Source organism: Peromyscus maniculatus, chromosome 4, assembly GCF_049852395.1.
Source record: "Peromyscus maniculatus bairdii isolate BWxNUB_F1_BW_parent chromosome 4, HU_Pman_BW_mat_3.1, whole genome shotgun sequence".
Taxonomy (NCBI): domain Eukaryota; kingdom Metazoa; phylum Chordata; class Mammalia; order Rodentia; family Cricetidae; genus Peromyscus; species Peromyscus maniculatus.
In genome coordinates this window covers 26,697,335-26,724,532 of record NC_134855.1, presented here as the reverse complement: position 1 = coordinate 26,724,532, position 27,198 = coordinate 26,697,335, and positions in this window count along the sequence as shown.

The following is a 27,198-nucleotide window of genomic DNA, read 5'->3' as shown; positions in this document are numbered from 1 at the left end:
ATGAAACATATTGTATTTTATCTGCTGAGCAAATGAGTTTTGGAGTAATTTTCCCAACACACACACACACACACACACACACACACACACACACACACACACACACACAATCTCATTCTCTCCTTGGGGTTTAACATAAATTTAAATTACTTTTCTCTCATCAGGTACAAGATTTTTAGTAAATTCATCTGCAGAAATGGATCCAAATGATAGCTAAGTTTTTCAAGATTATTTGACATGACACTATTAAGTTTTCTTTATTTGGTGCAAAAGTAGCGTTCGGTGTATGAGAAGGGCAGTAATGCAGGTTTTGTACATTAGACTGGGATATGTTGGTCAAATTCTTTCTCCAAACTGAAGTATTTATTAAAATTACTCATCTACTCATTCAAACTGAGTTTTCTCTGTGGTATGATTTAGTAATTCTTAGAGATTTAATATACATGTAAGGTTTTTTAAAACACAACTTAGTAGACAAAGAAACTCTGGGGGAAGAAGAGGGATTTAATAAGTTAAAGGGATGTATGGTACTGTTCAGTGTATATTGAAGTTCTTTACCATCATGTTAGAGATGAAAAATGTTTTGAGTAAGTAAAAAGTGGATATGAGTGTAGTTACTACATTTTTATTTTAAAAATCAGATAATCTATTATTGGCAGAAAAATTTTTGGCCTCTAGTATGTGTGTAATTTCCCATTTTTGAAATTGGTAAACATGTATTCCTTATATCTTTAGGAGCTACCCACATTAATACCTACGTTTAATTTAGAATCAAACATGGCTCATTATCATGCAAAATTCATTTTGCTTTTTCTGTTAGCAGATATTATCAAACATTTGATATGTTATAAATTACAAATACTGCTCCAGTCAGTAACCTCTTTAAGTACTTGTTGATCTATCTGGAAACTTAGTTTCTGACCATAGTTTGCATATTCAAGATGAGGGAAAACACTTATTTGCTGTCTATGAGAATTATATAGGGAACTGAATCCACAAAACAGAGGTGTATTATATCTTGTGTGTGATAGATGGTCTGTTGTGGAGGTCCTCTTTCCTTTTGGGATTATTGGCCACCAGGCCAAAAGAGGCAGATAGGGAGAGAGAAAGCTTTAGTGGCCCATGAGTAGGAAGGGAGACAGCCCTCTGGGAGACAGACTTCAGTGAATCAGCTCGATTTTATTCCAGAGTATAAGGAATATATAGGACTGGGGAGCCTGGGAACAAATCTTAGTTTGCACTAAGAGACACTCTTCTATCACAAGGCTTCACATATGGCAGCGGGGTCCTATAGCAGAGGCCTTAGCACAAGATTTCTCAGCAGGGATCGGTGCCAAAAGTCAAGCTAAGGATGAATCAGGCATCTGGTTTAGAGACAGCTTTTAGATAAGGTCAGTCCTCCAGGGACATTCTCCAGATAAGGGCAGGTAGAGAGCGGGAAGCTTTGTTGAAGGGAGGGAGCTCCATGTTGACCAGCTACTGAGATAAGCTGCTAGGCCATGGGGAGGCTGTGACCTCTGACCAGCCAGGAATGGTTTCCAACAGTCAGTTGTGGAATCTGGAGGAATTTGTAATATAAAGCAGTAGGTAATGTAGACATGGAAGAAACACAACAAAGAGTTGTGAACCAGGAGAAAATCTTGCTAGAGATAAGATGTTAGTTGTTAAGGAAGCCATGGGAAGAGAGCATTTGTCACCTTGTGGTTTTAAGATGAGAGAACTGTTGAACAGAGAGTGGGAATGATAAGCCAGGCTTAGTGGTACACACCTTTAATCCCAGGAGAAGCAAGGTGGATCTCTGAGTTCCAGGTTAGCCTGGTCTACACAGTGAGTTCCAGGACAGCCAGAGCTATATACTGAGACTCTGTCTCGAAAAAACTAACAAACAAAAAAGAAAGAAAAAGAAAAAAATGGAGAGTAGGAATGATAATGATGTGTTATAATTAATTATTTAAAAATTAGACATAACACTGAATAATACAAAACTCTTTCATTATTTGGGTTCTTTCTCTTTGAGTTTATTGACATTTTCAAATTTGCTGCTGTTGGGCATACTGAGAACTGCCAAAAGTCCTTTGCATATATTCCAGAACCAGGTTCCTGCCTACCTTCAATGACTCAGTGCCCATGCCCTGCCATCGAAAACGGCCAATGGAACACATTCCCACCACCACCAAATTTTCCCTATGCATGTGCTCCATACCCCCTATAAAGCCCACCATCACAGCCTGGCCTGTTGCCATCTCCATCCTGGCTCATTTTATATCCCCCTTTCAAATTCCATTATAAATATCTTATATGAGGTCTGTTGCATGGTGTTAATTTTGTGGTATTCCTTGGCCACAACTTCCTTAAGGAAATTGTCATATACTTTCTTTATTTGGGCTAACTTGGCTTTAGTAGATCCCAATTTATAATTAATAGTGTGAAAAGAAAAGCTTGATTGTAATGTCCTCCGTTTCTATGTAGTGGTTGCTATATAGTACTGAGTGCTGAATAAATATATCTTTACATTTCTATCTGAAGTTTAGCAATAACTACTATAGTCTGTTGTGTGGCAGAATTCCCAATTACTTCTAAAGAGACCAAGATCTCGACAACAAAAGGTTTTTTCCAATACACTGTGATGAAAACCTTGTCAATTATAAAAGAATTGTTAGTCATTGTGCTGTTTGAGGCAGTAGGGATTTACATGACTTTTTTTTTTTCAGTACTCTGTAGGGTCTAGCCAACAATTTTTGGCTGTATTTTAGACAGCATTAAGTTTCCTGGCAATGCCAAAGGATCAGGTCCATGGAAGCTGACTTTGTCACTAATTATTCCAAGTTTATTCTACTCCCAAACAATGCCACTTGAGGACAAGTCTGCTGTAATGCCGAGTACATGCAACAAGGCCCCGGGAGTCTTCTCCAGACCGACACATGTGAATCAATTCAGAGAAGGTTTTTGGTTCTTTGATATTTACTAGTTAGTGTTATTGCTACACTTTTGGTATGGAATTCTGAGATTCAGTACTCAAAAGAGAACTAGATCTCAAATTCCTGTTTCACTCTAAGAGGGATGTCAGCAGATGAGCCTGTTCAGAGAATGGCTAGCCATTCAAGTGTAATAATTGCTTCAGTTCTGACAGCCACAAATGGTTTAGGTTTTATATATGTATGGGGTGGAACAGAGAAGTTGGGAGTCCAGAAATCTTAACATTTATGAAAAAAGTGAATATTAGAGCACTTTTATAATATGCTGAACCATTTAGTGAGTTTGGGAATGAAAAACCATGGAAACCATGGGAATTTATTGTTTGAACTCTGGGTTCTTATCAGACAAAACTGCTCTAGAGACCCCACAAGTGACTGTAGGGACCACTTCTTTTCACTTTGCTCACGTTATTGTTAGCTAACTGCACATTACCTCTACTCCCACGCTGTGCCACACAGGAATTTGAAGCCTAACTCAGACATTGGACCATACACACGACATAAAGGCTTGCCATCAAAACACATTTCAAGAGTTTTTCACATTTTAGACAAAATGGATATGAATTGGTATTTATGGCCAAACAGGAAAATTTAGGCTCATGTATTGTATAATTGGTTATTTTCTTGGTAGTTTGGTTTGTGGAGACTGTTTTATGTATTGGTATATAAAAGACAAAGGAGGCATGCATTGGAAGTGATTTTAAAAATCATTGAATCAATCTTTTCATATGTAAATAAACTGAGGTGCAGATAAATGATATGTCTTGGTTCACTCTATGCTGTGCCTAGAGCGCACAGGTCCTCTAACTCTTTATGTTTTGCTAGATTGAGAAAAAAAAATCAACATGGCTGAATTTAGCATGAAAATAAATATCCATCTTCCTGTACCCAGGGCATCTTTCTAGAGAGTGTTCTTACCCTCTGAGTGTCATGGCAGAGGTCACCTCTCTGTAGTAATTTCTGACTAGTTCCCTGTTGAGCCTTGGACTCAGTAATTTGGGAAACTATTTTTAGTGAAGTCCATACACTTTTTCCACATCAATAGTCTCACTTAGTTTCTTTATAGTGCTTATTACAGGAGGTCATCTTTCAAAACTTCCTTTTATTATTTTTATATTAGTAGTAATAACCTTTATGATAAAGCTTATTTGAACTCAGAGATATTATTTTATTTCAAAAGGATTGGTTTAGAACAGAATTTACAATGTCTTATGGATAAAAATATTGGCTCTATTTCTAAAGGTCTTTTTGTATCTCTCTGCTAAAATCCATTATGTACATGGCCTTGATAACTGCCTGTGGATATGAGTAAAGTTTGAAGCATAGAATCAGGTCCAATACTTCTTGGTAAGCCATTCAATTTTGCACTGTTTTGAAAGATTGTAATACTTTTCTTAGTCATATTTAGATGCTTTAGAAATACATTATCTAATATGTCAGCCACTATTTATTACTACAGAAGTTAAAATAAATTAGTTAAAGTAGGCTCTGAGAAATCTGCTGGGTATGGTGGTGAATAATTGCCATTCCAATATTTGAGTTGCAGAGGCATGAGGATCACTACAATTTTGAGGCCAGCTTGGTCTCATGGTGAGTTCCAGGCCAGCCAGCGCTATGTAGCATAGCAATACTCTTTTTCAAGCACATAAAGAAAAAAAATTCATTGCTTCACTTAAATGAGCCATATTTTGAGTAATTAATAGCTATGTGTGGTTGGTAGCTATCTCATTGGACAGTATACACGCAGGATAATCTCTGTTATTATAGAAGTTTCTACTCACCTCTGGAAATATGAACGACCCCTCTAAGAATCCTTACACTCAAAATATCTGCTGTGCTTAAAATATGTATACCAAGTTAGTAAATGTATCAAGTGTAAGGGCTGTGTGTTAGTAACAGGAGTGACATTAGTATTTTTGTACTATTCTGTTCACTTTGTCACTTCCTAGGTTAAGACTTCTGAGACTTAAAATCTTAGAAAATTTATTACTTTTGATTAAATTTCTATATTTTAAAATAGACACCATGTTACTTGATAGGTTTAGGACCAAAATAAGATGGTAGAATTCAGCCAAAGTGGTTAGTTTATGATCTGGATACCTTATAAGGTGCCCACAAGGATGTCTAAGTTGTTGTCTCGTCCTCCCATGATATATATAGAATACTTAGTAGTTATCATTCAAAATATTTATATTATAGCTCTTGTGAAACTCACAAGTTAAAAAAAAGGCCCATTAACTTAACAGGTACTGTTCTAATGATTTTGAAAACATCAATCAGCCTTAAAGGAGTTCAGCAATAATCTGAAGGTTTTTTGTTTTGTTTTTTGTTTTTGCCTGTGTAGGTTGTTTTATTTAGAGACTTATAGTTTCTACTTGTGGATGAAAGTAAATGTGTGAGGGAGGGACATGGAGTAAAAGTCAACTTTAGTACAGGTGGAGACAAAAGAGATTCTTTCAAACAATTTCATAATAATCATGCCAGATTAAAAAAAATTCACTGATGTACTCTTTATCAAATAGCCCCTTGTTCTTCTACAGGTAAGTGTGTGAAGCCTGATTCAGAGCAAAGTTCTCATCTGCAATTATTTAGAAGACCAAAGATTGGTGGAAACTCACTAAACTTGTGCCAGTCATCTATACTCATGTTCTTTTTTTCAATGAACATTTTTAAAAGTCAGCATCCAGTCGCTCCCCTCCCCTTGCATGCTCTTGCTCTGCTCTGCCATTTAGTCACTGCTTCTACAGTCTGCATTTTGCTTGTCTCTACTTTGGGCATAGACTTCAAGATTGGCAGGGATTATTATTAATTTTTAAAATTCATTTCAGCTTTTAAAATTCTTGCTCATGTTTTGATGAGGCTGTTTGTTTGCATCACCACTCATGTGATTGTTGCTCCTTGGAAGTATCATTTCCCTTTCCTCCAGCTTTGGGTGCTTTAAAGCATTTCACTTTGTCTTTGGTTATCCTGTATTTGGGCAATAACAAGACTAGATGTGGCTTCATGTCTTGGATGCTAAGCTATTTGAATCTGTGGCTTTCTGGATTTGGTCAGTTTGGGGAATTTGGGTTATTTCTTACTATTGCTTTGTTTTTTCCTCCTCCACTTTCCTGGGAATAAATGAATATATATATATATATATATATATATATATATATATATATATATATATATGTGATAGATGTTCATTTCAGTATTTTTCACTTCTTATGATCTTTGTGAGCTATGATCTGAAAATTTTACTTATTTAAAAATTTTGTTGAGGCCGGGCGGTGGTGGCGCACGCCTTTAATCCCAGCACTCGGGAGGCAGAGGTAGGCAGATCTCTGTGAGTTTGAGGCCAGCCTGGGCTACTAAGTGAGTTCCAGGAAAGGCACAAAGCTACACAGAGAAACCCTGTCTCGAAAAACCAAAAAAAACCAAAAAAAAAAAAAAATTTTTGTTGAGATAGTGTCATGTGGCCTAGGCTGGTCTGAACTTGATGTGTAGCCAAGGACCGCCTTGAATTCCTGATCTTCCTGCCTTCACCTCTAAAGTGCTTGGATGACAGATGCCCAACACCTCACCTCATTGGCTAGTTGATAATAACCTATTTTTAAAGCATTATTATTCTCTTTTCTTTGACAAATTTTCTATTGAAGCAGCCTATTGAATGCTTATTTTTATTCAAGTTAATTTAATTAATTAATTTTAGTTATTGTATTTTTCATTTCAGAATTTTAATTTGACTAAAAAAACATTATTTTGATGAAATACCCCATATTTTGATTATTTTTTGGAGTTATTCATTAATGGCATTTTATTTTAATTTGATTTTCATCAAGAAAACAAAAGTCTATTTTTTCATTTGAATATTTCTAAAGACAAGCTTTATGGGCAGCATAAAGGATGGCTGTCCAGAGGTAGTGAAAAGAAGAGACAACTGATCACTACTGACCATCAAGAAACTCCTTATGGGGTTAGGCTCTGAATATCCCATGCCATCCATCCTCAGTCACCTAGGAAGTTTTTGTCCAGAAACAGAGTTGAACCATCCTTACCTCTAAACCATACAGAGCAGTTTCTTTTAGAAAAGTTAGTCCTCTCTACCAACCACTGAGTATCATATTTCAGTGCAGAAAGGTATCATGCTGGGACATGAAAAATTGTTCTTTATTCTGATCAAAGGGGATGGATTCTAGCAACTGAACTTTGTAACTAAACTCTGCAAGAGTCACATGGTTTCCATTGATCTCTAGTGGACACAATATATAGTCATTATATTTCTTCACTGATTCTTAAGTCAGGGGAATTCTGTTCAATATTATTAATGGGATGGTTTACTGCAGCAGTGGTCTGTTATAAAAGTTTGGTGCAGCCTCCAGCTCCCAAAGCAGTTGGGTATTTCTGTAGACTTTCTATAGAGTATTGCAGTTTCTTCACTGTCCAACTGGATTCTGAGAGAAATTCTAACACATTTGAAGTGGATAAACTTGCCATTGCCTCTCTCGATGCGCTTGTCTGGATCCGCTAAAGCACTGAATTGGCTTTATACCAGACAGACCCACCCTCACTATGGAATGAGTAGATGAGCAGATAAAGACGAATGTTTTGCAACAGCACTTACCGACCTTCAGATTGTGTGGGTTCAACAATAGCCACATTCTCTATACCCCTTTCTTCTTCAGCCAGCCAACCAGCCATAGTGGTCCAATTGTTGTCCCTCCTTGCACAAGCACCTTGTAGGGGTTCTGCAATGCAGGACTCACCTGTATATGCAGCTGAGTAACCAGTCTGAGGAAGCAAGAGAAGAGCTGGGTACCAAAGTAACCAGTGGAGTCATCATCAGTTTTGATTAGGAGTTCTGGTCCATGGTTGAGGAACCACATCTGTGATGATGGCCCTTTTGCTATCAAATTTCTCAGGCAATATAGGATGTCACATGGCAAGTCATAAGGAAACAATGATAGCTGAGTTACAATTTAGAGCCTCAGTCTCATAGTTACAATATTGGGCTGCATAATGATTTGGGATCTTGATTATTTTTGTCATTTTTTATTGTCTTAATGCTCTTTGTGACACATTTAGTTATTTTCCATTGAATAGTAAATGCTGTATATAAAGTATAGAAATTCTAGACAACAGTGTTCACTTCCAGAAGGACATTTTTCCTACTGGGTATAAAAATTGAAACATAGCTTTCTTCAGTGCTGGATTTCTGGCTTCCACTGGTATGTACCCTGCTTTTGGCTTGCCCTTGCTCCCAGGGCATGGACTTCTCCTTGAGCAGAACTCTTCTGAAGTCACAGTGGAAATCCTGTAGTGCTAACCTGAATCCCTCCAGATATCTGTGTGAGATGACTGAAACCTCTGCTTATAACTTTGCCTCTCAGCATTCTTTTGTGTTTCATTTCTGGTTGTTTTAATCAAGCTTCAGTAGTTTAGGACATGGGGATTATTTTAAGATAACTGCACACTGACTCCTAGGCTCACTTGTTTTAGATCTTGGCCCCTCAATTTCAGATGTCTGGGAGTCCTAAACGGCAAACTCTCTTTTCCCTGCCCTTTGAAACTTTGGCAAACTCCAGGGGGAAACCCTCTACCTGGGTATCCTCCTCCTGTTTGTTATCCCCCCAAATGGAAAATTCCTTGAGTAAAATGCAGAGGCAAATGTGGAGTTCACTGTGGTATATTTTGCTTCCTTCTTGAAACTTGGCTCCTCAAGTTCTAGCAGCTTTGACTGTTTGCTCAGACCTTTTATTTAGGTTGCATGATTATTCCTTCAAGGATACTCAGAAAGAAGGTACTCCATGAGGCTGGAAGAAGTTAAACATCTTGAAATGTATTTTATTTCCAAAAACTTGTAAAGTAAGTCTGACATGAAAATGAGTCTGAAGGAAGTCAGACTACCTGCCACACTGGAATGGGAAAAGGAGGGTTTGGGGTTTGGGATGTCCTCAGGGATAACAGAGGTCTAAGTATAACTTAAGGGCGTAGGGTCCCACACAATCAATAGACACCAATCCCACCTAATGGGCCAATGGGTCCAAGTCTGTTGTCTTATGAACTTGAAGAATGATATTTCACACAGAGAAGAGTTTAGAAGGGAGTTTTATATTAGGTGAAGGCTTACAAGAAAGGAAGTGAGCAGAGCTCCTTCAGAACAGGAATGGGTCCCTGAAAAGGGTTGTCACTGAGAGTATCTAAGTGCTCATAAAGATTTACTGGGTTGAGACATAGAGAGTAAGCTGGTGTGTCCAGTTAGCCCCCACATAATGCGTCCATGTACCTTTCCAGCCCAGTGTCTCAGGAAAATCTCAAGTGCCAATTATATGCCTGATCATGCGCAGTCTTCCATGAGTGCTGTGTAAAAGGAGAAGAAAGATAAAAAAAACAAAACAAAACAAAAAAAACCCACAAACAAACAAACAAAAAACAAACAAGAAACCAGAACACAAACTAGTGCCCCTAGGTAGTTTTGGTATTTCTAGCTTCTGGCCAGGGAAAAACTGATGATAGAACCAAGACCATTTTTGGTTTCTGTGCTTGGCCTAACTGATTGTTAAGGACAAAAAGCAGAGCACACACTCAGCTTCCTGGCCAGAATGTTTATTCTGTTCTCATCAATGACACAAAGTAATTAGAGATGTCAGCCATACTAGAGTTCAAGTCCAGTGTTTTGATTCTTACTCTCAGTCAAAGCCTGAAATGTTTCATATTTCAGTTCTGGATTTTGAGAGACTTTAAATAATATATATTTAATCCTACTGTTTTAAATATTCATTTTCTTTCTTTACTAATATATTTGGCTAAAGAAATTTCTGAGCACAATATATTATAACACATTTGCGCACAATGTATTGACACAGATGCATGTGGTTTTCATCCTTTTCTATTTTAGTTTGGGTAGAGTGCATAAAGTCTTCTGATGCATTTTCTGTAGGAATGCAGGATGTATGCTCACAATTTGGCGTGAACCAGTTATCTAAGTGTTTGAAACCTGATCAGCATCCTTATTGTTCCACTCCATCATTTGACAATGATGCAGATTAGCAAGAAGACTTTCTGACATCTACATTTCTAATGCTCTATGCTTTTTCATTCTCCCTTAAGATCTCAATTTCTCCTCCGATGGTCTTCTCTCTAATTTTAGGATATATATCCCCCCATGCAATATTCATACATAAAATTAGAATTTAGGACCCAAATATGAGAAAAATATGCATATTTGTCCAAGAGATATAATAATTCCAGTTTCATCCTTTCCTGCAAATGTCATGATTTCATTTTCCTTTATGGCTGAATAAAATCCCATGATGTGTATGCATACCATTTTCTTTATTCATTCTCCTGTGATGGACATTTAAGTTGGTTCCCTTTCCTAGCTGTTGTGAATTCAGTAGCAATAAATGTAGATCACAGGTTTCTTTGCATTAGGACTTAGTGTTATAGTTATATATTCAGTATTCAGACTTCTGAAATCTTAACGTCATGTTCCAAGAAGCTATTTTGAAAGATGCATGAAAGGACAATGGCAATAAGAACAAAGGTTTAGCAAATAAGAGAGAGAAACAGAGAGAGAGAGAGAGAGAGAGAGAGAGAGAGAGAGAGAGAGAGAGAGAGAGAGAGAACCTTTCTGGGAGTATATATATATTGAGCGCTATATCTCAATATGAAAACAGAAGGCAGCAGAATTGTTCAACTTGAAGAACTCCTCAGAGTGGACTCCATGAATTAACATGATGATATAACCCATGACATCCACAGGTCAGCACAACAAGAATTTCACACTGCCAAATTATGAAAGATTCTTGTACTATCCTTAGCAGAATATTTCTTATAGTTGTTAATATCTGGAATATTTTCAAAGTGTTTCACACTCATTTCTCTGAATCCTCCAGAGATATCCTGCCAGGAAATAGAACAAATCTTTGTCTCTATCTAGATTTGAGGTTATAGGCATTGTTACCTGTACGAAATGGAATTGTCAGGTAGAAGCAGGGTTTAAACCCGATTCTTCTGGTCCTCTCCCCAGCCTTTCATATTAGATACTTCTGAAAGGCTGGGGAACTTAACAAGAGGACTGACTCCTGTTTCACCATAGACAGGTTATCAGGAGAGATGACGGTGACCTCTGGAAATTTCCTGTCACTCAAATTATACCTATTAATGTTCTGTCTTCCTCATTTCCACTACACACACACACACACACACACACACACACACACACACACACACACACACACACACTCACACACACACTCACACACACACACACACACTCACACACACACTCACACACACACTCACACACACACACACTCACACACACACTCACACACACTCACACACACACACACACACACACACACACACACGAAGGAAATAAAGAAAAGAAAATGCCTGCATAGTCAATGCAATAGAAAGTCTCTCACAGGCTTTTTATGATAACCAGATTTTTGCCTAAGGGAAACTCAGAGTAGTCATTCTCTTACAGGAAGTCAGTAGCAGAAGAGCCTTAAAAATGTCTGTTTTCCTCAGAGAGGAGCTGGCATGTACCTTAAAGATTCCTTGTGTTTTGTGGGAGAATAATATTGAACAGGCCTAGGGATGTGCTGATTGTGAGTGATAAATATTTACCTTTCGTGGAGGCTTTGTGTCAAATTAAGACAGTCGAATAGCAGGACTTTATGTGGGGGGTGACTGCATGTTTTCTAAAATAGCTAAGGTGATACTGTTCAGGCCTCCAGCGGTAATATAAATAAAGGTGCATCAGATCCGTTTAAATCTCCACTTTTTTTCCCTTTGATTCTACTTTTATCATTGAAGGGCCAAGCTTTGTTTGGGGGAGAGTCTTAACAAAGCATGCCTAGCATGAAACACAAGAACATGAGAGAACCAAGCAGAATGTTCATTCCTCTTATTTATTTTTGACCAAATTCTTTAAAAACTGACAGCAAACACAAATCAGGGATGCTCAGGAATTTGGTGTCATTTAAGAATGCTTTTGGGGTATGACTTTACAGGATTAGGGTTCAATTAGAATTTTAATTTATACTTGTTTTATTTGCATAACAAGGTTATGAATGATGAAGCAGCTAGAGCCAGACGCATTGGCTCCAAGGCTTGCAAGTTAAGTCCAGAGTATTTTGCAAAAGAGAGAGTGGGGGAGGGGAGATTCATTCTCAATGTGCATAGCTTGCTGAAACCTGAGTTTCTCAGATCATCTTCCTGGAGCTCCATATCTGTGAGAATGAAGGCAAAGCAGGACGCAGAATGGCAGATTTGGAGGAGGGATTAGCTTTCTTAAGTGCAGTGATTATGGCTGCAAAGCAGGAACATTCCCATGATGCCCAGGGGCTGCCTAGCATTCCCAGGGCTGCCTCCTTTCTGCAGGAAAGAGATTATTGGCCAAGAGTAATGCCATACTATTATTTTCTAACATCCGAGTTCATTCAGAAACGAGAGAGTTGGAAACTGAGCCTTGTTTCTATCACTGTTTCCTCAAACACAAAGTAAGGGGGTTTCTCCCCAGAAATCCTCAATTCCCTTTATGACTCTGCCCACATTTTAACCAGGCACCTCTGACATGGGGGTGCCGCCATCTTGCCTGTCTTCCTGCACAAATGGAGACGATTTCCAATATGTACGTCACTGATTACACACCTATCAAAAGCCCTTTGAGGAGCTTACCATTCCATTTTCACCCACATTCACACGAAACCCTACATCTAAGGGAGCAAAATGTCGGTTCTCCATGTTTATCTGAGGTGGCTGCTTAGAAGGGACCTGGCATAAGTGTTGGATCTCTGATAGTGACTCTCATACCTTTGTTCTTGGAGAAATGGCTGGGGGCATGATGCACCAGGAAGACCATGAAAGGTGATCTATTTGAGATGGGAAGCCTTTTGAACATCGCACACATTACTACCTCTTCTAACAAAGCACAGGATTGTTTGCACACAATCTTTGCGGGGCCTAATGTATTGATAAAATTATTGAAAGAGCAGGCTGCAATGTGATTGCCTTGTTTTAAGGCAGCCTGAGGCGAGGGACCCGGTTGGAAATTGCCATTTGGTTTTCCAATCCATTAAGGGCCCTGGAGATTTGCCCTTTGCTGCCAGTTTCACTTTCAATTTCACCTTGACACTTCCTTTAATTTTGTTTAGGAAACTCAGTTACCAAGCTACAGATGTGATGGAGTTAGAAGTGGATAAGCTCCAGCTAAATTGAAGCTTAGAAAAGGAGAAACTTGTTCATCGGGTGCTCTCTGGGGAGGGTTGGCCCGGAGTTTTTCTGCTCTTTCCTGATTGGCAGCAGCAGAGAAGCGGCCTAGTGGTTCTGCATTCTCTTCCTAGCATTCTCTTTCCCCTGTGGCTAAGGCAGGCCTCGCAAAAAGCATCTCAGATACCAACTGGCGATAGCTCAGGTATCAGAGGGAAGGAAAGGGGAACAATTCCTTCAGGCTATCAAAGCACTGTTTTCTTTTTCACCTTGGTGAGCATCTGAAAGACATGCCTAGGCTTTCACTCTTGGGGAAAGTGATCCCCCATGCTGATCTCACTGGAGATGAGGGAAAGACACTTTTCCTATCCAACTACGTGCTCCAGACTGCAGAGAACTGTTCAAGGAAACAAAGAGGTGAACACACTATGATCTGTGTTTGCTAAAGTGTTATATGCACTCAGCAGGCAGCATGCTATACGTCCTCCACTGCTCCAAAACTATTTTATGTCTTATTTTTTAAAAATTGTTATGCATTTATCATAGCAATCTCCAATTTCTGGCTGGGGATGAAGCTGATTTGTTCCTTGCAACCGTAATAAGAAAATTCCATTCTTCATTTAAATTTAAGAGGGGGTCACCTGAAAGTACTAAAGGAACCAGTGAGCTGAGAAAAGACATCTATGAAGTCCCAGTAAATTCTGGAATGTGAATGGAGTTTAGGAAACGTGGAAACAGGCCATAGCACACAGAATCCAGAGGAAAAAAAAAACTGGAATTTTTTTAAATTTAAAATTGGTGGTAGCTCTGTATGCTATATGAATATCATATAAAGAGATTGTGGTTTGCCCCTTCATGATCTCTCACAACTTTAAAAAATGTCATTATTAGACATGGTATCAGGAGCTTACAATTCACAGTGTGGATTTAAAAATGAGCAAAAGGCGGTGTTCAACTCTTGGTTCTAATGCTGGTGCTTGATTTGCCTGTTGAATATTTGAAACTAATTCTACAACATGGAGCTGTGAGAGCCCATTTGGTTTCCTGATTTAGTGCCTCTGAATCCATTCATCTCCATGCCTGGAGCTAATATTGTTTCCTAACACCCAACTCAACTGTGTAACACCCCGGGAGCCTTTGTGAAATTACCAATAATAAAGTACAAGTGCAGCTATTCATTAATTAGAAGAGAAAATTTATAGAGAAAAAAATAGAAAATGCAAACTTTGCATTTATTTATTCATTAAAGTATTTCTCTAAAGCTTTTATCCCTTTCTGGGAGAGAGTCACATCCAGTGGAATACTAAGGGGGAGGCAGAAGAGCTCCCATCTCTGTCCAATGTGAGAGCCTGCTGTGTGCAGGGTAACAAACAGAGAATTGGTGTGGACTGGTGAAGCTTGGCAGTTGTGAGTGTGATTCTTAGTGTTTCCTATGTATAGCCATGTGATGCTGCATTTCTCCCTTCAAAGCCTTAGTTCCCTCATCTAAGAAAAGGGAATAATGATACTCCTTTAGAGAAAGTGCTGTGGAATTGATTTAGAAAGGGCATAAAATGGTGGATAAAGGGGCTTGAGACATGTCTGCTTTTCTCTTTTTATTAGCTACACACGAAACCACTGATTTTTGGCTCATTTTATGTTGATCTATTAAAAATTTAAAAAAAATTTTAATACCATGCAAGAAAACCTTTATTAATATTTTTAACAGAGGTTCAGCTATTACTGAAACTTGTAATTTCTAAACTTAAATAGAGCAAATGACTGTAGTGTAGAGCAATGCCATCACTGTCCACTAGGAAGGCAGACTGAAGGATCAATAGCCACCCCTCAGACGGGGACCAGGTGTAGAGTTGACTCTTCCTGGATGTTGCAATCAGGGGAAGGGGGCTTTATGCTGGATCTTGGCCTTCACATTTGATGGTGTCACTGGGCCCCACCTCTAGGGTGGTGGTCTTGTGGGTCAGGGTCTTCACCACGAATTGCTGGTGTTAATTGAGCTGTTAAGGAATGTGATGAAGCTACAAACTGCCAAGCATGTAGAACCACCTCGATGCAAGACCCACGGAACCAGACAAGTTCTCTTGTCACTCTGTAATCTATTTTTAATTGCTCCTTAATTCTGCCTCTCTAAGTCCACTATGAGGACAGTGGCTCACAGCTGTGCTGTCTTCAGCTTTGAATGTGACTCAGTGAGCAACATTTTAGCTGATTGGAGGAGAACAAGGTTCCTAGGACAGGTGGCATTTTACTGGAAGGTTTGTGGACTTAGGGGACCTTAGCCATCTCTTACAGCAATCTCTTGTCTCTGGCATGAATCCTGGTAGCCTGCAGTGGAAGCTCATGGATTTGTAGAGAGATAAACCTACCAACATGTATTCTGGTTCTCAGTGACTTGGCTACCCTGGTACTAGTATCTACCCTGGATGTACTTAAGGTGTATTCGTTGCAAATTGTGATGTTTCCTTTTCTCATTCTGACTTCCATGAAGACAGGAGGGTCATCACTGCTCTTTGCAAATTGTTTATTTCCTATTTTTGAATCCTGTTGCTGTTACCTCACTCTTGGCCTTTCATTGTCTATATATTGCACAAATCTACAGAAACCAGGAGTTTTATGTCTGTTTTCCAGCAGCTTGGGATCTGATTCTGGAGTCAGTTCTTGTTGGTAATGGTTACAATAAAATCATCAGACCCAATATGAGCAAGCATTTAAAACCATGCATCTGTGAAGTAGTGCTTGGGGGAGGAGGGCAGACAATGTGAATAAGCTGTTGGAATAGTTCAATTCTTGTAAAATAAGAAATTCTAAAGTCATTTTATAATTAAACTCAATTCACTAAGAGTTAAAAAAATGTGAAGCATTTACTGAAATGACTTTGGAAAAATTTTCCAGTTTGTCTCATTTCGAGTGATTTACAGTCAGTTCTGTGTTCTAATGGTACTGAGTAGTTGTTCCAGTTTATTTCCTCTTGACGTGATAAAACACTGACCAAAAGCAATTTAGGGAAGAAAAGAGTTTATTGAAGTTATACTTCCAGGTCACAGTTCATTATTTAGGGAAGTCAGTACAGAAACTCAAGAAGCTACATAGAGGAACACTGCTTATTGGCTCCCTCACTGGCTTGACCACCCAGCTTAAAAAAGAAGGAATTATATCACTTTCCCCTTTCTCTTTTCTTCCCCTGACACCCCCCCCATTTTCCAGGTAGCTTTCTTACATAACCCAGGCCCACCTGCCTAGATGTGTTACTGCCAGGGCTCTGGGATGATTGGGCTCCCACATCAATCATCGACCAAGACGGGTTCTCATACAAAGGGTCACAGGCTAATCTGATAGAAATAATTACCCAGTGGAAGTCCCCTCTTCCCAGATATTTCTTAGGGCCACAGTAACTTTATACAGGCTTCTTGTTCATTTAAGCCACACCTTATATAGCTTCGTTCAGAGAGATTTTGTAAAGATAAAATTAAATAATCTGTATAATACATTCATGAGTCTGTCTGGCAGATAATTGTAGCCCAGTAAGTTTTCAAAACTATTATTATTTCATATTATTGCTGCCTTGCTGAGGTATGAAAATAGTTACTTTGTTATTTGTCATGTGGAAATGAAGGGTTGCAAGTGTTGGAAACCAGGATATCCCTTTCTAGTCCATATCAACAAGCTGTGGTCAGTTTCCCTCTTTTCAGACAGCTTGTCAGCTTTGAGTTGCCTTTAGCTTCCTTTCCCTGGTGTACTGATGGTCCCATGTGAGTTTTCAACAAATATTTAGTGGCTGCAAAGAAATAAAACAAAGAAAGTTGTACTATTTTGATAGGCCATCAAAAATGTTTTTTTTAAATAAAAAATATTCAATGTTAGATTTTGTTTTACAAGATTTGAGAATCTCTAAAACCTCTAAAACACAATGTTTTTGCTCAAAATTAAAATAAAATAAATGTCCCTAAAACATAATTGGCCGTGTTTATTTTTAGAAAAGAAGCTACAAATGGTGTTTGGATAATAACAATCTGTACTTCTCCATAAATACACCACACTTTTGAACTACAGGATGGAAGACAATAGAAAGATTCAATCTGACCATTGTTTCAAGTTCTGTCTACTTTGGAGATTGTTTCGTTGGTGATTTTCCCACTCTGTGTCAGTGGTGATCAGAGTGACAATGGGCTAAACCCAAGTTTCTGTGTGAACCCATCTGTAGTCAGTGCATAAAGCCAGCAGCCACCCACGCATGGTCCTTCACCCTCACCAGCTCTACCTGTGCCTGGTCTGTTAAATGTGGAAAACTTGGGATCAAAACAGCTTACATACCTAGGATTTCTGCTTTCAGCAGCAGCAGAGTCCTCTACCACCGCATACTTCTCTTCTGCTTCACAGCTAATTCCTTTAGTATGCCTTTCTTCTGCTGTTCACATCTGGTTGTAAGTGGAACCATTTGATTTTGCCCCTCTTTTTCAGGTTTTGAAGAGCTCTGATTCTTTGTAATGGCTCCAAGGATTCTCCAGCATCTCCTTCCCTCTCCTGAGTTCCTGCAGCTCCTTTTCTGGGGTAGCTATCCTTGCTTCTTTGCTCTTGCTCCTGTCCTCAGAGTTGAGGGGTAACAGTGACATCCACATAGTCTTCAGACTGACACGGGAAAACATTTACCAATTTCTGTAATAAAACAGGAAAAACACAGAGAAAATCCCTATAGCTGATAAAAAGAGAAAAGCAAGTCTAGGAGAAAAGGTCCAAGATGTTTGTATGAACAGAGAACATGTGAAAGGTTGTGTTCTCTTTTGAGTTCTCTTCTGAGTTTACATGCAAGCTGAACAGGTATTACCTGATAGGCATTTACAGAATGGAAACTTTCATGTATCAAACACATGGTAACTAGTAGTTGTACACTTACTTGAAGTTAGAGTAATGGTGAATTCCGTGTTAGCACTAGGAAACTACTGCCCCTGGCTACTTTCAATCCCAAGAATACAGTGCCAAACCATAGACACTTAAGAGGCTTGAGGGCTGGGGTCCTGTGGAAAATGTCAATCACCAAGCCAGACTGACAGGCATTATTCCCACAAGTAGTTTCTAGGGATTAGCTAAGAGCCCAGAGGAAGATGTGGGGGAGGCTATTGTGCCTCAAGCTTGGGAATGGTGGTCATCAGTCACTTTAGTTCACTTTCTCTGGGTTAAAATTCTCATAAAGTAGAATATGTGCCAACATAGAGGAAGCTGAAACACTAAGAAAAAAAAAAAAAGAAACAAATATCTACTTACTCCAAGTTGGTTCCAAGTTGAAACTAACTCTGAACACCTTTTCTTGAACATTGGTCTTAGTTCTGATTTATTTGTCAACCTAAAATAAGGAGAAAATTGAGGAGAAAAAGATTTTAATGATCAGATAATATTTTGAGTTTTTTTCCTATCCAAATGCTATACTTAGCTTTTTCTCTGGTAAGAAACTAGTAACAACATCAGTTGCCTCCAATAACTCCATTGAGTAATACTAATTCCTTCCATTGGGTATCTATAGGGTTTGTTTAACTAATGAAAGAAAAGTAAGCAACAAAAAATTCTCCCCCACTTTTAGACACATCACATTAGCTGTAAAGCAGTCCAATTGCAAGACAAAGTTCTTCAGAAAAGTGAAATGTAGCAGGCCAGGTACTTAGTGATCCATTGTGAGCACCAAGACATTCTTCATTCACTTGGGGGGGGGGTTTGGCGGGGGTCTCTCTCTTTCACTGCTTCTCAAAGCACCTAACCTGCCTCTGAGGTGTTCTTCCTTGGCTCCATATCTTTATTTTCCCATTCATGTGAAATAGGCTCTCCTTGGGTCTGATGCAGCACTGACAACTTGTTTCCTGCCTGTTTGAGTGCTAGGGTGTCTTTATAGTCATCTTTGGTTTTGTTCTTTTGTCCTTTGGTGAGGGGAAGGTTGTTTGTTTTTTAAAACAAGTTCATAGGCTTTTTTTTTCTTTTCTTTTCTGAGAATGTTGTTTCTTAGAAAACTCACTATTCATGTTGTAGGCTGCCAAGCTAGTTTGAAGAGCTAGCAATGATCTTCATTCTCAGGTATGAGTCTTAAGTTTGACATACGCTATAGTCCATAGTTTCCCCATCTCAGTGATTTCTCCCAACTCAGTGAAGGCTGTTTTAAGGCCAACAGATTGATTCTCTTGATTTTAAAGAATTAGTGGACTTTTTGTGGACTTTTCCCACCCAAAGTTCCTTGTCATTTTATTTATTTCAGGTTTTAGGGAGTGGTTTTGGAAGTATTGACTTTGTCAAGCTGTGAAACCTCAAATTTTGAGCTTCCTTTAATCCTGGAGTTCTCCTTTAGACTTGTTCATTCCTGCCTGATGTACAATCTTCCTCACAATTACTCCCTCTCAGCAGCGCCGAGCAGCCAACAGACACCAGCAATTCTCTTTTCAACTATTTCCCCTAGAGCTAGTTGCACTAGACACCTGGTCTCCCTTCTAGATTGCCCAAACCCGTTCTTTTTATGAATCATTTTGTTACAACAAAACAGAACCTCTCCATCCTTCTAGTTCTATGCCACCCGAGTGCTAACTCAATGCCAAGTGCTTACTTGGTTTTCTTCTGGGAATATCCTGCTTTAAGTAGGATAATGTTAGGACTCAGAATAATATTCAGATTGATCTTAATTTTCCATTGACTGAATTGTAAGTTTTTTCTCTTTTATCTAAAAATCCAGGGCAAGCCAATCGGATACCCAAGTTGATGGAGTATGTCTTCAGTGTGTGGCTTCCAAGTTTGCTTTTTCTATCAATTTCCAGCTAGCATGAGTAAAAGAGCAAGGAGATATCCACAAAGGAAAATTAGGTACTCCAGTAGGGCTCACTGCCTTTCTATGTGTTGTTGTTGTGACTACATCTCACTGCAAAAATGCTGGGAAAATAATCTGGTCAGAAACTCGGGAAGAATCCAACTAGGTTCTGATAAATAGCGTTGGCGGTTTCTAATACAGTGTCCCAAACAAGTAGAGGACTTTGATTCTCTCATGTGACAAGAAGCCCCAAGGTAGGTTGCCCAAGTTGATGGACCTTCTCTGTGATGACAATATAGAGGCTCTGTTTTCTCCTCCATTCAGGCACTGACTTAGGAAAACGGTGTCCTCTCTTGAGACTTCCAAGACTTAAATAAACTGACCAATATTACCAGCAAGGGAAGCAAAGAAACTTTATGTTTTAAATATGCATGTTGTCAGTGTGTTTAATATCTGTTCAATTAAAAAGTATGAGAGAGAATGGACATGAGGAGATAAATTGTTAATGTCTGTGTGCACAGCTAATATGATTATATATTCCAGAAAGACAATCTTTACCTGGAGTAGAACTCTTTTTTTTTTTTTTCTCTCAGAAAGCAGTACATAAAGTACTCCTTTGGGAAACACTAAGAGATATTTATTTGAAGTTAGCAACCTGTTCCTTGCCTAGAACACAGTAAATGATTAATGCATTTTTATTGAAGTAGCTAAATGAATGAGCAAGGCTCTGATAAAGGTGTATGAATAGAAGAGTCCAAAGAAGGTACCCTCATAATACTGACTAACAAACAAATATATAGATCAGGATATCTGCTGTCTGAGGTACATATCCTCTTCCCTCAGTATTCCTTATGAGGTACTTCATACCTTTAGAGGCCTTAGCAAATTGTTCTCAAATATCCTCTGATTTGCAATCCTAGAGGATAAACATCCCAAAAGCATATAAACCTGTGGTGGTTTGAATAAGAATGCCCCCCACAGGCTCATATATCTGAATACTTGGTCACTAAGGAGTAGAACTACTTTCAAAGGGTTAGGAGGTGTGGCTTTGTTGGAGTAGGTGTGGCCTTGTTTGAGGAAGTGTGTCACTGGAGGCATTGGGGAGTGGGGAGGTGGGTGGGTAGGGGTGGGGTGGAGTGGGTGGGGTGGGGAAGCATAGTTTTGAGGTTCCAAAAGCCCATGCCAGGCCTAGTATAGCTCTCTCTTCCTACTGCCTGGGGATCCAGATGTAGAACTCTCAGCTCCTCCTCTAGCACCAAGTGTGCCTGCATGCTGTCATGCTTCCTGCAATGATAATAATGGATTGGCCCTCTGAAACCATTAGTCAGCCCCAATTAAATGTTTTCTTTTTATAAGAGTTGCCATGGTCATGATGTCTTCTCACAGTAACAGAACACTGACTAAAGTAAAAGTTGGTACCAGGATAGTGGGGTATTGTTGTTTTGGGAGGATTGTGGAAGGACTTTGAGACTTGGGACTAGAAAAGCCATTGTGTGTTGAGAACTCAGTGAGCTGTTCTGTAGGAGTTTGGAAAAAAAAGAATGTTAAGAACAGTGCAGATGGTGGATGACTGTCTTGTGAGGTTTTAATGGGAAACATACTCTACTGGGGCCTTTGTGTAAAGAATATGTAGTGTCTGTTTAGCTGGAGTTGTGAACCAGCTGTGTTTAACAGGTGACCAGGACCACTAAGTAAAACCTTGCTTTACTGGAACAATGGAATGCTGGTCAGCTGGTGCTAAAGAATCAGTTGTGTTTAAGAAGAGACCAGCATCACTGAGGTGAAGTCTTCTGAGAAGTGTTTCCTCAGGATCAGCACACAGAAGCTGTGTTATAGAAGTGGCCACGGTTGTACCTCATGCTGGCAGCTGAACTTGGTAGTATCAAAGTCACCCAGGTGGTACTGGTTTTGAAGGCATGAAGGGGTCCTGAAGAGCAGCTGAGGCTTGGCACTGGGTGGCAGAGCTGGAGTCTCCGAATAGAGCCCAGAAGATGCTATTGGTGAAAGTGCAGCCAGTTCCAGCAAGGACCTCAGAATTTTTGAGATGCCAGTACCATAGGATGACCACCAAGAACAGCTGGAGCAGTGGAGTGGAGCTGACCTAGAAGCTGTGTATGCTCCAGAGGGCAGAGGTGGAGCGGTGACCCAATTCTCTTGGAGGAGCCCAGAAGATCATGAGTAAATTCCTGATAATTGGACATTGAGTATTTACATTGTTAAAGATTGTTTTTGCTTTGTTCAGACTGTGACAGTGACCTGATTCTTCCCTCTTGAAGAAAATAGTCACTTTAATTTTGATTTTTACAGAAGCTCACAGCCAAAAGCCTTTGAACTTTTAAGAGATTTTGGGATTTTTTAAAAAGAGATTGGATATATTTTAAGAGCTTGAACTTTCCAAGTGTTTGAATCTGTAAAGACTGGGACTTTTAAAGGTATTTATGTTTCATATTGTGATATTAATATGAATGTACCATCTTGGGGATAAATGAAAAAGGAAAGGTACTAATTAAAAGTGATGTGTTTGTGTGTCAAGTGGACTAGGTGACAGTCTTAATGGTTAGTTTTATGTTGACTTGGTACAAGCAGAGTCATCAGAGAAGAGAGCCTCAACTAAGAAAATGTCTCCATAAGATCAGGCTCTAGGCAAGCCTGTGGGGCATTTTCTTAATTAGTGATTCATGGGGGAGGACCCAGCCTCCTCTGGGCTGGTGGTCCTGGGTTCTGTAATTGAACAGGCTGAGAATGCCATGATTAGCAAATCAGTAAGCAGCAACCCTCCATGGTCTCTGCATCAGCTCCTGCCTCCAGGTTCCTGCTTGCTTGAGTTCTTATCCTCACTGCTTGTGATGATGGACTGTTCCTGGGTACTATGAGTGAAAGAGAACCATCCCCAAGTTGCTTTTGATCATGGTGTTTCATCATAGCAACAGCAACCCTAAACAGGACACAAGTTACTAAATGCTTTCTTTTATAAGAGTTGCTGTGGTCTCAGTATTTCTTCACAGCAATCGAACACCGACTAAGACAAAACTCAAAAGAAGATCATAAAAAGAGGTCACTCAAGATATGAAAGAGTATGTCTGGTAAAGGCTTCCAGAATTTAGAAGGCAAGGAATAGGTCTTTTTGTTTTATTTTTGAATTTCTTTTCTTTTTGTGATTTGTTGAAAATGAAAACCTAAGTACTTTTTCTTTGGCTGAAAGATTGTATAAACAATGATTATTAATCTGTTTAGGAAAATTATCGAGTTAAAAATGGTAAATACCATGACCATAGGCCCACCAGGTGCATTCTTTCTAACTTGCTTTGTCTGGCGGTTAGAACAAGGAGGGACAGACATTGTTTTACACTACTGTCACTGAGGCTGCCACCATCAAAGGATGAGGCCGAAACTGCTTCACTGTTCTGCCTCATAAACCACAAAAGACTTCCCGTGATGTCAGGCAGCCTGCAATAACACAAATGGTGGCCCCCAAATTCCTATGTCTGATATAAGCTGCCATTATCAGGCAATAATTATTTCTTCTTCTGAGGAGTCAGCTTGCCAATCACACTGACATGCTTTCAGTTTGTGTCAATGGTACACATTTTCCTTTTGCATTTCTGCAGGAACAGTCTCTGACTGGGGAAGTTACTTTCAGCCCCAGTCAATGCCGTGTAGGAAACCTGTCTGGCTGTCCCTTTGCAAAGCAGCTCTGTCTCCGAGGCATCAGTGGGAGAATAAAAATATCTTGACAGCTCTGTCTCCCTTGTTGTGTCCCTTGTTCAGTGGGAAGGGTGGTTTAGGCCCAGAATTAGGCGGAGAGCACTGGAGTCCGTAGCTTTGGAATGTGCTCTTGGGAATTAGTTAAACTTGGGGGAGAGGATTTGAGCTAGATGCAGTGGCCAAGGAGATTTAGGCAAACTGTTCTCAGATTTGTATGAAAAAAATTATTTTTCCTAAATTAAAAATTCTCATTGTGAAATTTCTTGTAAGAAAACAGGAAAACATTTTGACTTAGCTTGTCAGAAAACATACAACTTATTTCAGGTTATTTCTTCTTGCAGACATATTTTTAAAAACATAACAGGAACAAAATTAAGACTGGGTTCAGCATTTGCTGAACAGAGGAGTGGGATTGATGCTCTGGGCAATGGCCTCTCTTGGCATGCTTGTTCACAGCCCTGGCTCCACACCTGCTAGGGAGAACATCCTGAAGTCAGATTTCCCTCCCTCACAGGAGGGAAACACATCACTTTTAATTCCTCCCAACTTCTGCTGCACTCCCTAGGGTTCCTTCAAATCCAGAACTCAGTGCAATCTTTTATTCTTTTTCAAGATCATGATTAGAGTTGGTGTGAGATTCTTGTTTTTGCGTTTCTGCAGGATATCATATTTCCTTTCTGTTTTGCCTTACGATTGTGTGATATTTTGAATAAAATAAAACAAAAATTATTGGTGATATGTGTTTCCTATTGTCTAGGCTTTGGTTAAAAAAAATCTACATTTTCTTATTTTGGTTCATTTTTTATATTTCACATCTCTTTGCTCACAGCACTGATCACAATTGTGATTAGATAGTGTGCTGGCTAAATTTATGTCAACTTGACAAATACTATACTCACCTGAGAGGAGGAAACCTAGATTGAGAAGATGCCCCCATAAGATTGGCCAACCTGGGGGGCTGGAGAGGTGGCTCAGAGGTTAAGAGAACTGGCTGCTCTTCCAAAGGTTCTGAGTTCAATTCCCAGCAACCACATGGTGGCTCACAACCATCTGTAATGAGATCTGGTGCCCTCTTCTGGCCTGCAGGCATATATGCAGACAGAACACTATATACATAATAAATAAATAAATTTAAAAAAAAAAAAAAGATTGGCCAACCTGTACAGCATTTTCTTAATTAGTAATTAATGGGGGAGAGCCCAGCCCATTGTGGGTGAGGTCACTCTGGGCTCATGGTCCTGGGTTCTATAAGTAAAGCTGAACAAGCCATGATGAGCAAGCCAGTAAGCAGACTCCCCCTCCCCCAGCCTCTGCATCAGCTTTTACCTCCAGTTTTCTGTACTGTTTGAGTTTCTATTCTGGCTTCCTTCAGTTATGGACTGCAATGTGGAAGTGTAAGCCTGATGAGCCCTTTCCTCCCCAACTTGCTTTTTGGTCATGGTATTTGGTTGTAGTGATAATAACCCGACTAAGACAGAGAGCTAATAGTTGACTTCAACTTAAGTAATGTCAGTATCTGTTGAGTGAATGTAAATCTGAAGAGTGCCAGGCTTCTCTATATCTTCACCTCTGTACCTTCATGTGGGCATACTGCCTGGAACACAATTTCCCCAGACAATTTCTGTGGGAGGAAGACACACTGAAGAGAACTGCAGTGCGACGAACAGCTGGTCGTCACCCAGCGACAATCAGAAATGATTTGTGGACCTGGAAACTTTCTCCAAGAAATATTTTGGGAAGAAGATCTGACAGAAACATCAGCTTTTCAGTTATGAAGCTAAGGAGAGTGACAGCAATTGTAACCTTGACCTTAAAATAGGCTTGTGACTCATACGCTGGTCACGGTGCTATGGGACTCTGAGACTTCAGGTTTTAAAATCTCTAGACCTTATACGTTTCTTCTGCTAGGTTCCCCGCGACAACTGGGTAGCTCAGTCCTTTGGATCAGTTTTAAAAATGTTACTTTGATGCGTTTCTTTTACAAATCTTGTATGTTTCGTAAGCCCCATCCGCCCTGGCCTGAGTCAAGGGAGCGCCTTACTCCAGTTGGTGATTCTTAATTGGAACCATCCAGCAAATGAGTGTCAGTTTGGGGGCCCGCAGACGTGTCTGCAGAGCGGAGTTTGTTTACACTTTGCCAGTGTCATCATTTACAAACTTCAAAAAACACATTGACAAATTCCCTAGCTGTTTTGGCAGCGTTTCCATCAATCACCCATCTAATAGCACCAACATTTCTCCTGGGCTATTATAGTCACTTCAATCGCTGCTGCTGCAGCTTGAGGAGGAGATAAATCAGAAGGGTTCTTTCCGAGGGTCTCGAGTACAGCACCGGTTCTATTAACCAGCGTCTCCCTCCTTGCTCTCTCTCTCTGCCCTTCCTCCAACCGCCCATAAACAACCCTTTCTGCTTTGTACTGCCTTAGATAAAGTAAGCTGGATCTATGGCTTTCCCTTTGAGGGCCCCTTGCCACGTCATTGGGTAATGGGTCCATTTATTACTTTGGTTTTTTTGTGTGTCCTCTCTAGTTACTCTGTGCAGCCCTCTCAAATCAATAAGTGTATTGTGTTTCTGCCGACAACAGGTGCCTGGCTTCCCAGGCCCAACACACCCTCTGAGAGAAGCTCACATGTCTAATGACCACAGCAGGAAAACCTGAAACCGTTTTGCCTTTCAACCAGGTTCTTTGTGCTGCGGTGTCAGGGGCGGCAGCTGGGTCTCGGAGTGGGAGGCCAGAGTGGCCCCGCTTTTCTCTGTTAGGGTTGCTTTCCATTGCACAAGCCTCGCTGCTTTTTCAGAAGGAAGAAATGGCGAAAACCCAGTCAAAGACATCCTCCATGCTGACTTGATCATCTTCTCTTGCAAAGAGTGTTTGCCCGTTTTCCCTTCTAACTGACCATTCTTAAGTAAGATTGTGATTAAAACAACAAAACCCCTACCTTCTCCAGCGTCCTCACCATTAAGAAGCGTGGCCATGTCTTCTCCCTTCCCTTCACATGGGGGAGCCTGGATGGAGAACAACAAGCATTTGCCAAACTTGGCAGCTCAGGTGAGGAGGGCTGGCTGAAGCTCTGCTGCCTGCCCACCTGGAGCGCTTGCTGGCTGTGGTGCCAATGGAGGACATACAAACCCTAGACTGAATTACAAGTTGCTGCTTGAGCGATACTCCTCGCTCTATCACTGGGGGCCCCATTCATCCTGTATGAGCCGTGGTTCTGGACAAAGCACCAACAGCAGCCTGTTTGCAAATCTTGGCTCCGTACCTGAGCAACCTATTAATCAGAATTTCAGCTGGGCCTTGGGAGCATTTTTCTTTCATGTGTAAGTCAGAGTGCTGACCGTGGAGGGGGCTCCATGTAAATGATGCCGTCAGCTTGATGCATGAGGCCTGAGTCTGTGTTCATAGTGAGTATCATTTGCCCTAAAAAGTGATTCTGGATGCCTGAGCTGCTTGAAGTTGTCTCCACTCCACTATTAGCAGCACAATCTTCAGTTGCTTGCTCTATCTTGATGCAAAAATGACCAAAATACCCATGTTC